This window comes from Coffea arabica, chromosome 9e, assembly GCF_036785885.1.
Source record: "Coffea arabica cultivar ET-39 chromosome 9e, Coffea Arabica ET-39 HiFi, whole genome shotgun sequence".
Taxonomy (NCBI): domain Eukaryota; kingdom Viridiplantae; phylum Streptophyta; class Magnoliopsida; order Gentianales; family Rubiaceae; genus Coffea; species Coffea arabica.
The window spans coordinates 4,870,246-4,880,812 of record NC_092327.1 but is presented as its reverse complement, the minus strand read 5'-3'; the positions used below and the strand labels follow the sequence as shown (position 1 = coordinate 4,880,812).

General features: G+C 33.8%; 1 pseudogene; it reads right to left on the bottom strand.

Moving 5' to 3' along the window:
- Nucleotides 1-1,895: 1,895 nt before the first annotated feature.
- LOC113709242 (small ribosomal subunit protein eS10z-like) lies at nucleotides 1,896-2,625 on the bottom strand (annotated as a pseudogene).
- Nucleotides 2,626-10,567: the final 7,942 nt, after the last annotated feature.

Sequence of the window (10,567 nt, the reverse complement as noted above, 5' to 3'; positions counted from 1 at the left end):
TCATTTGTTGAAATAGATAAAAGTCGGATGATTGAGATAATTTAAGACAGTAGCAGTGAAAAAGACAATTACATGATCACTTTGAACAATTCAAATAAAGCCACACCAATAATTTATTTTTCACATTTATGAACACAACTACATACAACAAATTCCTTCTAAAAAGTTTTGCAGGAATGTTATAAATTTTGTTCCATCTCAAAATGTAGTTGAAAAGGATGCCGCATCTCATCAAGAATTTAACTAGCCAATGCTGCCATGTTCAAAACTCAAAGGTGTAAAGTTTAGTAACATTTAACATTTAACCTCCAAATTGCATAGCCCACGACCCTTTGAAGTCCCAGGTGATATATCATGTGAAAAAACAGATATATCTTATGTAGTTTTGAAAATGCTTTCAATCAAAAACATCCCTTCTAGTTTAATAGCTGCACAAGAGAACAACTAAACTAACATTTTTCTAGCTTCAGTTCTAAACCAACCATTTACAAAATTTAAATGGTTTACAAAACGACTAGCAAAAGATAAGGAATCGACTCACAGTGTTCTCTTGAAGTTTCAAGAATCTATGCAATCTTTAGAGGAAAAGACAATCCTCTTGCCAAGAGAAGGGCAACCAAAAAGGGCTAGCTTTTTCAAGTCGTTGTGTGACATCCATCTGAAAATCCAATTCACAAGATTGAGATGGAGAAGATACAAGCTAGGAAACTCAATACATTGAAAATGCTTTACTAATCTCTGTGACGTATAAAACTTGCACCAGAAGAAGCTAGAGCAAGAATTTATTAGAAGGCCAAGTAATGGTAGACTGTTTCACTCCAAATTCAGCAGAATATGCAACATACAAAGAATTATCCCGATACTTTAGCAATCTACTCCACTCTGTAATAGTACAAATATTGAGCACAACTTAAAAAGTTACTCATTGCTTCACGTCAAGGTACCAAAAAAGTTTTCCCCCTCAGTTACCACGCAACAATGTCCTTAACCACTCTACTTGATTTCATCTACTTGATTTGAAAATAAAAGCATGATGTCCATCCTCTTGTTTGCTTGCTAACTCACTTCCATTTACAGTTTTCCTCTTCTTGCTTTCTCAAAGATTAGTTACAAACAGGACAAAAAGGATTAATAGCAGGGCAGTAGTAGGCAAAAGCCAAAAAAAATGAACGGACACAAGCTGGCAACCTCGCAACAAAATTTCATCAAAACACAACAAACAAGAAATAAAAGGAACATGGCAGTATTTCCATGCCCTCATTATAGTTCATGCATAAAAAATTGGAGCCACTACGAAGGGAAGAGGAAGATGTCAGGAAATGAAATAGGCAACCTTCTTGTCCACAAGTTTGAAGAAAGCAAGGTTCCATCGGATATCCATTCTTAAGCATTGTATAATTGATCCTAAGTTTGAGATAAAACGTTAGAATCTTCTTTCTGTTCCCCTCTTAATAGTTAATACATTCAAGTAAGTAACCCAAAAAAAGCAGAACATTCATTAGTCCATGCCAAAAATACCATTCCTACAATTGCATTAACATGACTGCAAGCAACTCACCAGGGCAAATTATAATCTAAGTACACAAGAGAAAGCATATTACTAGAAAACTTATCCGATTATTCTCATAATCAGATTGAAGAATTCAAAAAATCACATATGATATCTAGAAATCAACCACTCAATATTTATAGATTAGCGCTTCAATATACAAATGCAAGGAATTCATAGAGAATCTAGGATGCCAATTGCAAGAACGAGCAAATTATATCTCTGCCTTATGACAAGAATAAAAATTCTTACTTTGCAATCTCCTGATTATCCTGTTTTTTTTTATCAGTAACAAGAAGCACCAGCGTATAATCCATTAAACCCAGAAAAAAGGTGCCACCAAATATTTTTAAGAAATTCCTTAGATTGATTTGAAGACCTAGAGCAACCAAAACTGTAGATAGAGTCTCAATCAACTATGTATCTCAACATGCATAACTTTCAACTGCAACATCTGAGAGCCTAAATTGCAAATAACATAATTTAGCAAAACATGAATCTAAGAGAAGCATGAACTTGGTGGTGTTGAACCATAACCTCCAGATCCACGGCCAAAGCCAGGCCTTCCACCAGAACCCCTGAAAGCAGGCTGGTAATCCGCAGGAGCTCCACCTTTCTCACCACCAAACTCACCAGGAGCTCCAAAGGGAACCAGCACGATACCCCTCCCTGTCACCAAATCTAGGCCTATCCCCATCAAACCTTGGTGGTCCGCGAGGGCAGTCACCAGGAGGTCCACCCATAGGACGACCGAGGGGCTTGGCGGACTTCTTAAGAGAAGTAGCAGGAACAATTTCAGAGGGAAGATTAAGGTAAGTCCTCAGGAACTCGATGCCATCGTTCGTAAGCTACCGGTAGTAATGCATCCAAGCGAAGGTTTTCCAGACGTACTCCTTGGACTTGAAGCTCTGCATCAGCTTAATCACCTACAAGTTTGGGACATCGATCTCAGGATGCTTCGCCAAATTAAAATCTTTCTTCGCATAGAAAACTCCCTCTTGGAACAGGTACTTGGAGATCTCTGTCCTGTTCTTCTCTGGAATTATCATGGCTGCTGTTGAGAATTGGGAGGATAGAGGAGAAAGAGCACGACGACGACAGAGAGAGAGGCAGAGAGATAACAAATTGAACACTAGGCGGCCTCTGGTGACCCGATTGTGCAGCAGCTCCTCCTCCTGATTATCCTTGCCAAACTGGTCAGCTGCAAACTTGATAAAATCTCTAGCATAACTATTCTCAAAACATGTAATATCAAGCCTATTCCTGGGCTAGAAATACGAATCCTTAAAGTATTCTTTATTGTATACGAATCCTCAAGATTTACCTCAATCGACCAACATTTGATAGAAAATATCGAAATTAGATGGAAAAATTTGAGATTATTTACCTCAAATTATGCGGTGACAACCTTAGCTCTTGTTTTTCTCAAGATTCAGTCTTCTAACTCTGGTTTTTCCCCAAAATTCATGGTCATTTTTCTGTGTTCTTGCCAGCAAGCAAGTGCTGCACCGATCTAGGGATTTTTGCTATCTGTAAGTCCACAAAATCTGCACAAATCTTTTGGGTTAGCTCAAATTAGGGATGAAAATGGTGGCTCAAAGTGATTTTTTAGATAATTTCAACAAGATGGCAGTGGAGAGAAGAAGAAGATGATAGTGTCCAAAACTGGCAAGAAGAGGGAAAGAAAGTTTTGTCCGAAATTTTTGCAAGTGTTGTGAGTGTTTTTATCAAACAACAAAGCCAAAATGATGCCGTTTCTGCTTCTTTTGTTCACCCGCTATACTTCTTCAATTTTCAGCTTCCCGCTTCCATTTTAGCTAAGACCAAAAAATAACACTTTCATCCTCTTTTGTACGGCTAATTGATCAAATTATTGTTAAAAAAAATCGCAACAATAAGGTTATTATTTTGAGCTTTTTTACTTCACAAGTTTTATCTGGAACTTTATTTGTTACATTAAAACTTTGAAAATTTAGTGTTTTTGGATAATTTTTGGAAAATTTAGTGTTTTTGGGATTAATTTAGTGTTTTTGAAAATTAGTGTTTTTGGAATATTTAGTGTCTTATTAATAATATGTTTATGATTCAAAAAAATCTTTTAATGCAAATATTTTTGGTATTAATTTAATAATTTTATTAATTATGTACAAAATTGTGGTCTGACAAGACCTAACAAGCTGTTTAGTTGATCAATTAACCAAAATAGTTTGCTAATACATGCATGAAACACTAAATGTATTTGGTACAAATACCGATTTATAAACCATAAATAATGTGACTATTTTAATTAATAATAAACTCCAGCCATGCGATTGTCAAGATTTTACTTAATTTCATGTTGAATTTTATTGTTCTTTGCCATTATTTTCACACTATGCTAGTCAATAATTTTCCATGTGTTGTCAAGACAATTAGATAGGGAATCCATGATATTTTTTTAACCTTAGCTAAGTTCTGTACAAGTTATTAGCTAAGTTTGGAACAATTATAAAAATATGTATATATATTTTATTAAAATATCTTTCTCATTTTGCTAATGAAAAACATCAACTAAAGTGTAAAGGATAGGGTGCCATAATAGAATTAATGAAATCGGTTTATCACATACCAGGCTAAATTGTAAAAGATAAGGTGTCATGATTGAGTTAATGGAATCAATTTATTACATATAGGGCTAAAATGTAAAATTTAGGGTGTCATAATAAGATTAATAAAATTTATTTATCACATATAAGCCACATTGAAAAAATTAGGGTGGCATAGTAGAAATAATGAAAGTGAGTTAGGAACAAGCACTTTAAAAATATGTTTATGATTCAAAAAAAGATATTTTAATGCAAATATTTTTTGTATCAATTTAATAATTTTATCAATTATGCACGAATTGTGGTCTGACAAGACCAAACAATTTGTTTAGTTGATCAAATAACCAAAATAGTTTACTAATACATGCATGAAACACGAAATCTATTTGATACATGTACTGATTCATAAACCATAAACAATTTTATTATTGTAAATTGTAATATATAACAAACTCCAGTCATGGAATTGTCAAGATTTTTACTTAATTTCATATAAAATTTTATTATTCTCTTCCATTATTTTCACACTATGTTAATCAATAATTTTCCATATGTTGTCAAGAGAACTAAACAAAGAATTCATGATATTTTTTAACTTTATAACAAGGTATTAGCTATGTTTGGAATAATTAAAAAATATGTAAACATTGTTTTTTACAATACATTCCTCATTTTGCTAATGATAAACACAACCTAAAGTGTAAAAGCATAGGGTTCCATAATAGAATTAATAAAACTTTTCTTTATCACATACGAGGCTAAATTGCAAAAGATAAGGTGTCATGGTAGAGTTAATGAGATTAGTTTACTAAATACGGGGCTAAAATGTAAAAGTTCGAGTGTCATAACATAATTAATTAAATTTACTTGCAGCGTATGGGCCATATAGAAAAAATTAGGGTGGTATATGGGGTTAAAATGTAAAAGTTAGGGTGTCATAGTAGAATTAATAAAATTTATTTACAACACATGGGCCATATTGAAAAATTAAGGTGGTATATGGGTCAAAATGTAAAAGTTAGGGTGTCATAGTAGAATTAATAAAATTTATTTACACCACATGGGCCATATTGAAAAAATTAAGGTGGTATATGGGGTTAAAATGTAAAAGTTAGGGCGTCATAGCAAAATTAATAAAATTTATTTACAACATATGGGCCATATTGAAAATATTAGGGTGACATAGTAGAATTAGTGAAAGTGAGATGGGAATAAATGCTTTGGACAGTGACGACTAGTTGTTGTCACCAATTTAGAACTGGCAACCATATTGTGACGATATTTTAATTTGTCACTGTAGGACGAGTTTCAGTGACAACATGTTTTCCAGTCGTCACAATGGTGATCTCCTGCCACACTGGATAGTTGCGCGCCATCCGTATTGTGACGACTTATCCCGTGTTCTCACTATTGATGGGTGAACCCACGATCAAGTATGACGACATTAAAAGTTGTCACTAAAGTTTTCAATTGTGACAACTTTCTCTCTTGTCGCAGAGAATGTTGTCACAAAAGGCTAAATTTCTTGTAGTGAGTCTAGGACCATCTTATCAAGTAGTGTTTTTTTCCCTCTTTATTTTTTATTATAATTTCTGGAGGGAAAATTTTTTGTGTCAAATTCTAGTCAATGATCCCGCACATAATATTTTCTTCCGAAATATGTAAAATTCAATGGAACGAAATTTTTTAGTATTAGAACTCTGAAAGAAGACTGGTGTTCACGAATATTTATATCCAGGTTTGTCAAATAAGTGCCCACTCAAAATCAGCTTCAAGTCTATATACACATATGGGAAATTATGTGTAATTTGCATCTATTATCGAATGCTCAACAAACAACTCTTAAGAAAAAAAAACTTTTATACATAAGTATTGAGAACTAGATTTTCCTATCTTGGCGAGTATAAAGAGCTTTTCTAATAGGTGCCCAATTGGCACTTATCCTCAATCATACCTAACTTATCATGTGAATATACACACTAACAATTACTATTTTTACTGTAACGAGTTTTATTATAGACAATAGAAAGTAAGTGGTTTCAATTGTAGATTGGTGGATATTTATAGTTTTATACATGGGCACAAAATCATGGACGGGTAGATTTTGATAATTTCTTCTAGAATATATTAAATTATAGAAATGGTAATAAATGAGTTTCTAAATCTTTGAATCTTGCCAAACTAAGAAAAAGAAATGAATAGCTTCTTTGGCTATTGCTAGATAGGAAAAGGCAAGTACTTTTATTTCTTTATTTTAAATTAGTTGTGAACTTGTGCAAGTGTGGATAATTAAAGTTTAAAAAAAGTGTGCTTATATATTCAATATATTCTAAGTGTTTTAACTATCATACCCATCTTTGAAAACTTCTAGACATACTCTTACTAAAGTGTTGTGTAATAACATTCATCATATGCTACAATGCATACCAAAAAAAAAGGAAAGATACTTTTGTCATAATTAAAATGTTCACAATGACCATAAAACTAGAATTACATCTTCCAACTCAATTAAATAAAAAAGATGCAATAATTCATTTACTCATGAATAAATATTCAATTTCCAACAATACTAATAAATCTACTGATGTAGCAATTAAAATTACAGTAAATAAAGTTAATCCATATTGATAAAAAAAATACAAATTTGTTAAAAGAAGATAAAAATTGGTAGAAAAGAGATAATCATAAGAAAAAATAATTCAATTTTATTTAGAAACATAAAAGTTGTTAAAAGAGAGAGCAATTATAAGAATTGTTAATTAGAGAAGAGTTGTATACTAATATGGGTAAAACCTAGAAGAGAATATGGTTAATTAAATTTATGAAAAATCGTTCGAAATGTCCATCACATTTCATCAAACAAATTTTTTCTTTCTTCATTTTTAAAATATAACTTACATCTCTTACAAATTCAAAATAACAAACTTTGATTGTAATCTAAGTTTCTAAGTACTTTATAAATTGAAATCACCATGTAACCCACATGTAGTCATTCTATATACAAAAAAGTCAGATTCTACATTTTTATTGGCAAAAATGAATATGGATTAAGTTAGATCTTACATTTTTAGGGGGGAAATAAAAATGGTTCAAATTAGATTCTACTTTTTTAGGAGCAAAAATGAATTTAGATCAGGTCATTTGTTTAACTACAAATGGAATCTAACCAGTTTACCCCTAAAAAATGACCATGTGTGGGTTATATGATAGATTCATGTAAAAAGTGGTTGAAAACTTAGATTGGAATCAAATTTTATTGACTTAATTTTTAAAGGTACGTAAAGTTACTATTTTAAAAATAAATTACGAAAAAATTCATTTGATGAAATATGAGAGACATTATAAATGATTTTGCCTTAAATTTATTGCTTTCATATATGTGTGTAGATTAGTACTAAGTTGTGAGGTTCCTAGCGCTTAATAGTCTATCGCATCTCATTAATTGCTAATTTTGCTTTCACAAATTGTAATTAACCCCAAGTTTACTTCAATAACTGCAATTAACTCAATACTAGTAACTTATTTTAGGCGCATTATTCCAGTTATAAAAAGCGCAACGATTGAGGCCCAATAATATTAGGTATTGAATCCAATTGAGTCCCAAATATATTAGGCCTGAATTTGATTGAGTCCCAATAGTCTCGTGCATCAATTCCGGGAAAAACAATTAAAAAAACCCTTACTTAACCCTTTTTTCCCTATTTAACCTTTAGTTCCTAAGTTTATTTAAATGGTGTATGCGATACGGTTCCGCTCTCTAGTCATTGACTAGAGTGCTTGAAATGTTACTTCTTTTATAATACGACCACAATGAAAATTGTGATTAGTTATTACCAAGTCCACTGTTTACTGATTACTAACACAAAAATTGATGTGAGCACGGAGTTAATCAAACTGAGTTAGATGCATGAATTCTTCTAGTTTGCATGGTTCAAAGTCAAGAAATTGTCCCAAAACATATTGAGGGACTTGAGAATGAAGATTGGAAGCGTGTTCATCTCATTCAAGTGGTAGAGGAGTCATATTTAATGCAGAATTTATATTGAAGATTAAGTCTTTAGTCATTATGTTATTTTTCAATATTTTAGTGTTAATTTAATCATTAATTAGTGGTGAAATAATTGGCCAAGTTAAGTCTCAAGTTGGGCTGAAATAAGGTAGTCTTTTTATGTTAGATTTTGTTTTTTGTTAGTCTTTCCAAAGTCGAATTAGGTGTATTATTTCCAAATTGGATTAGTATTAATAGTTTAGGTTTTAGCTATAAATAGACTTCTTCTATTCCATTGTAAGACAACTTTTTGAAAAATGAATTAATAAAAGTAAGTTGTCTCCTTTCATGGAGTTCTTGGATGGAACTTGAGTTTCTTCTTGAATTGTATCAAGTATTTAGCTTAGATACTTGTGGTGTTCAAGGTAAGATGATCACATCATCTTATCCTTTCAAGCCAGTAACCAATCCACTAGATTTCTAGAGATAGGTTCTTTTTAGATTTAGCAAGGTAGTTATTGTTCTATAACCTAATTAAGATAAATCCTTCCGCTGCCTGATCAACTGGATTCTTCAATATAGGTTCTTGTTGGGTCGAGTTTGTACCAGTTGGTATCAGAGATTCGACTCTTGATTCAAATTAATATCCTTTTTTTTTCTGGTTTCACTTCATTATCTTAGAGTAAATTTGCTTCCAAGTTGTCTTTCTAATTGTCACATTCAAGAGGTTCAATTGGTAAGTTGATTGTTCACTTGGAGAAGCTCTAATTTCTTCAAGACAAGCTATCAAGTGCCTTGAGAATTATTGTGTGAGACTACATACATTTGTTTCTTTTTTTTTTAACTAACAATTGCAGGCTACCTAAGCATGTCAAACGGAGGTGAATCACCACACTTTGACCCCAAACTGAACAACAAGGCATTGATTGGACAATTCCAACGAATGTTGACCCAATCTTTAGAGGCGGTTCATGAATAGACTGACCAATTAGCAAGTGCTCAAAGCCACTCCAAATCTATTCGGGGAAAAACCCCAATACATGAAGAGTATGACTCGAATAATGAAAAGGAGGTAGTTGTTCGATGCCCCCGACGTGAGACCAAGAAATCCGATGACTCACTCAAGGGAGTAAAGATCAAAATACCTTCTTTTCAAGGCAAATCAGATCCGGAGGAGTACTTGGAGTAGGAACAATGCATTGAGATGGTGTTCGATTGTCAAAACTACACCGATGAGCAAAAGGTTAAACTTACCACCCTCGAATTTACTGATTATTCAGTCGTGTGGTGGGAGCAAGATAAGACAAGTCGAAGGAGGAATCGAGAGCCACAAATTAGCTCATGGGATGAGTTGAAGATTGTCATGAGGAAGAGGTTCGTACCTAGTCATTACTACTGCAGCCTCTATCACAAGTTACAAACACTCACCCAAGGAAACCGGAACGTGGACGATTATTACAAAGAAATGGAGATTATCATGCTTCATGCAGACATTGTTGAGGACCGTGAAACTACCATGGCACGATTTCTTAGTGGTTTGAGGCTCGAGATAGACGAATTGGTGGAGTTGCAAACTTATGTAGATTTTCGAGAGTTAGTGAACAAAGCCTCCAAAATTGAGCGAAGGCAAAAGAGAAGGGGTAACTCACGATATAACACGACCCCAACGACCACTTCATGAAGGCCAAACCAACCAAAGAAGGAGGAGAAGGGCTCGGATGCACCTTTGAAACTTACGCCTAAAACCGATGGCAACAAGGGAGGTCCAAACCGTCCAATGAAGGCCCGGAACAAAGTAACCGCAACATCAAATGTTTCAAATGTCAAGGAGTTGGTCATATTTCCTCTCAATGCCCTAACCGGCATACTATGATCATCCTTGATATCGGTGAAATTGTGACGGATGATGAAAGTGATTATACGGATATCCCACCATTGACTGAAGACAATGAAGACGAAGTGGAAGAGGTGGCAACCGATGATCAAATTGGATTCACTTTGGTGGCCAAGCGAGTTCTTGCAACCCATGTTAAAGTTGACGATGCACAACGAGAAAATATATTCTATACCAGCTACCATGTGAAGGAAAAAGCATGTAGTCTTATCATTGATGCGGAAAGTTGTACAAATGTGGCTAGTGCACTGATGGTAGAAAAGTTGACTCTCCCAACTTTGCCACACCCCCAACCATACAAGCTCCAGTGGTTGAACGAGAGTGGTGAAGTGCAAGTAACAAAACAAGTGGTTGTTCCATTTCGCATTGGAAGGTATGATGATGAAGTGCCATGCGATGTAGTTCCAATGCATGCTTTGTATATCTTGTTGGGTAGACCATGGCAATATGACAAGAAGACAAATCATGATGGTTTCACCAACAAATACTTGTTCCTTCACAATAACCACAAGGTGATCCTTGCTCCAATGACCCCTCAACAAGTACGGGAG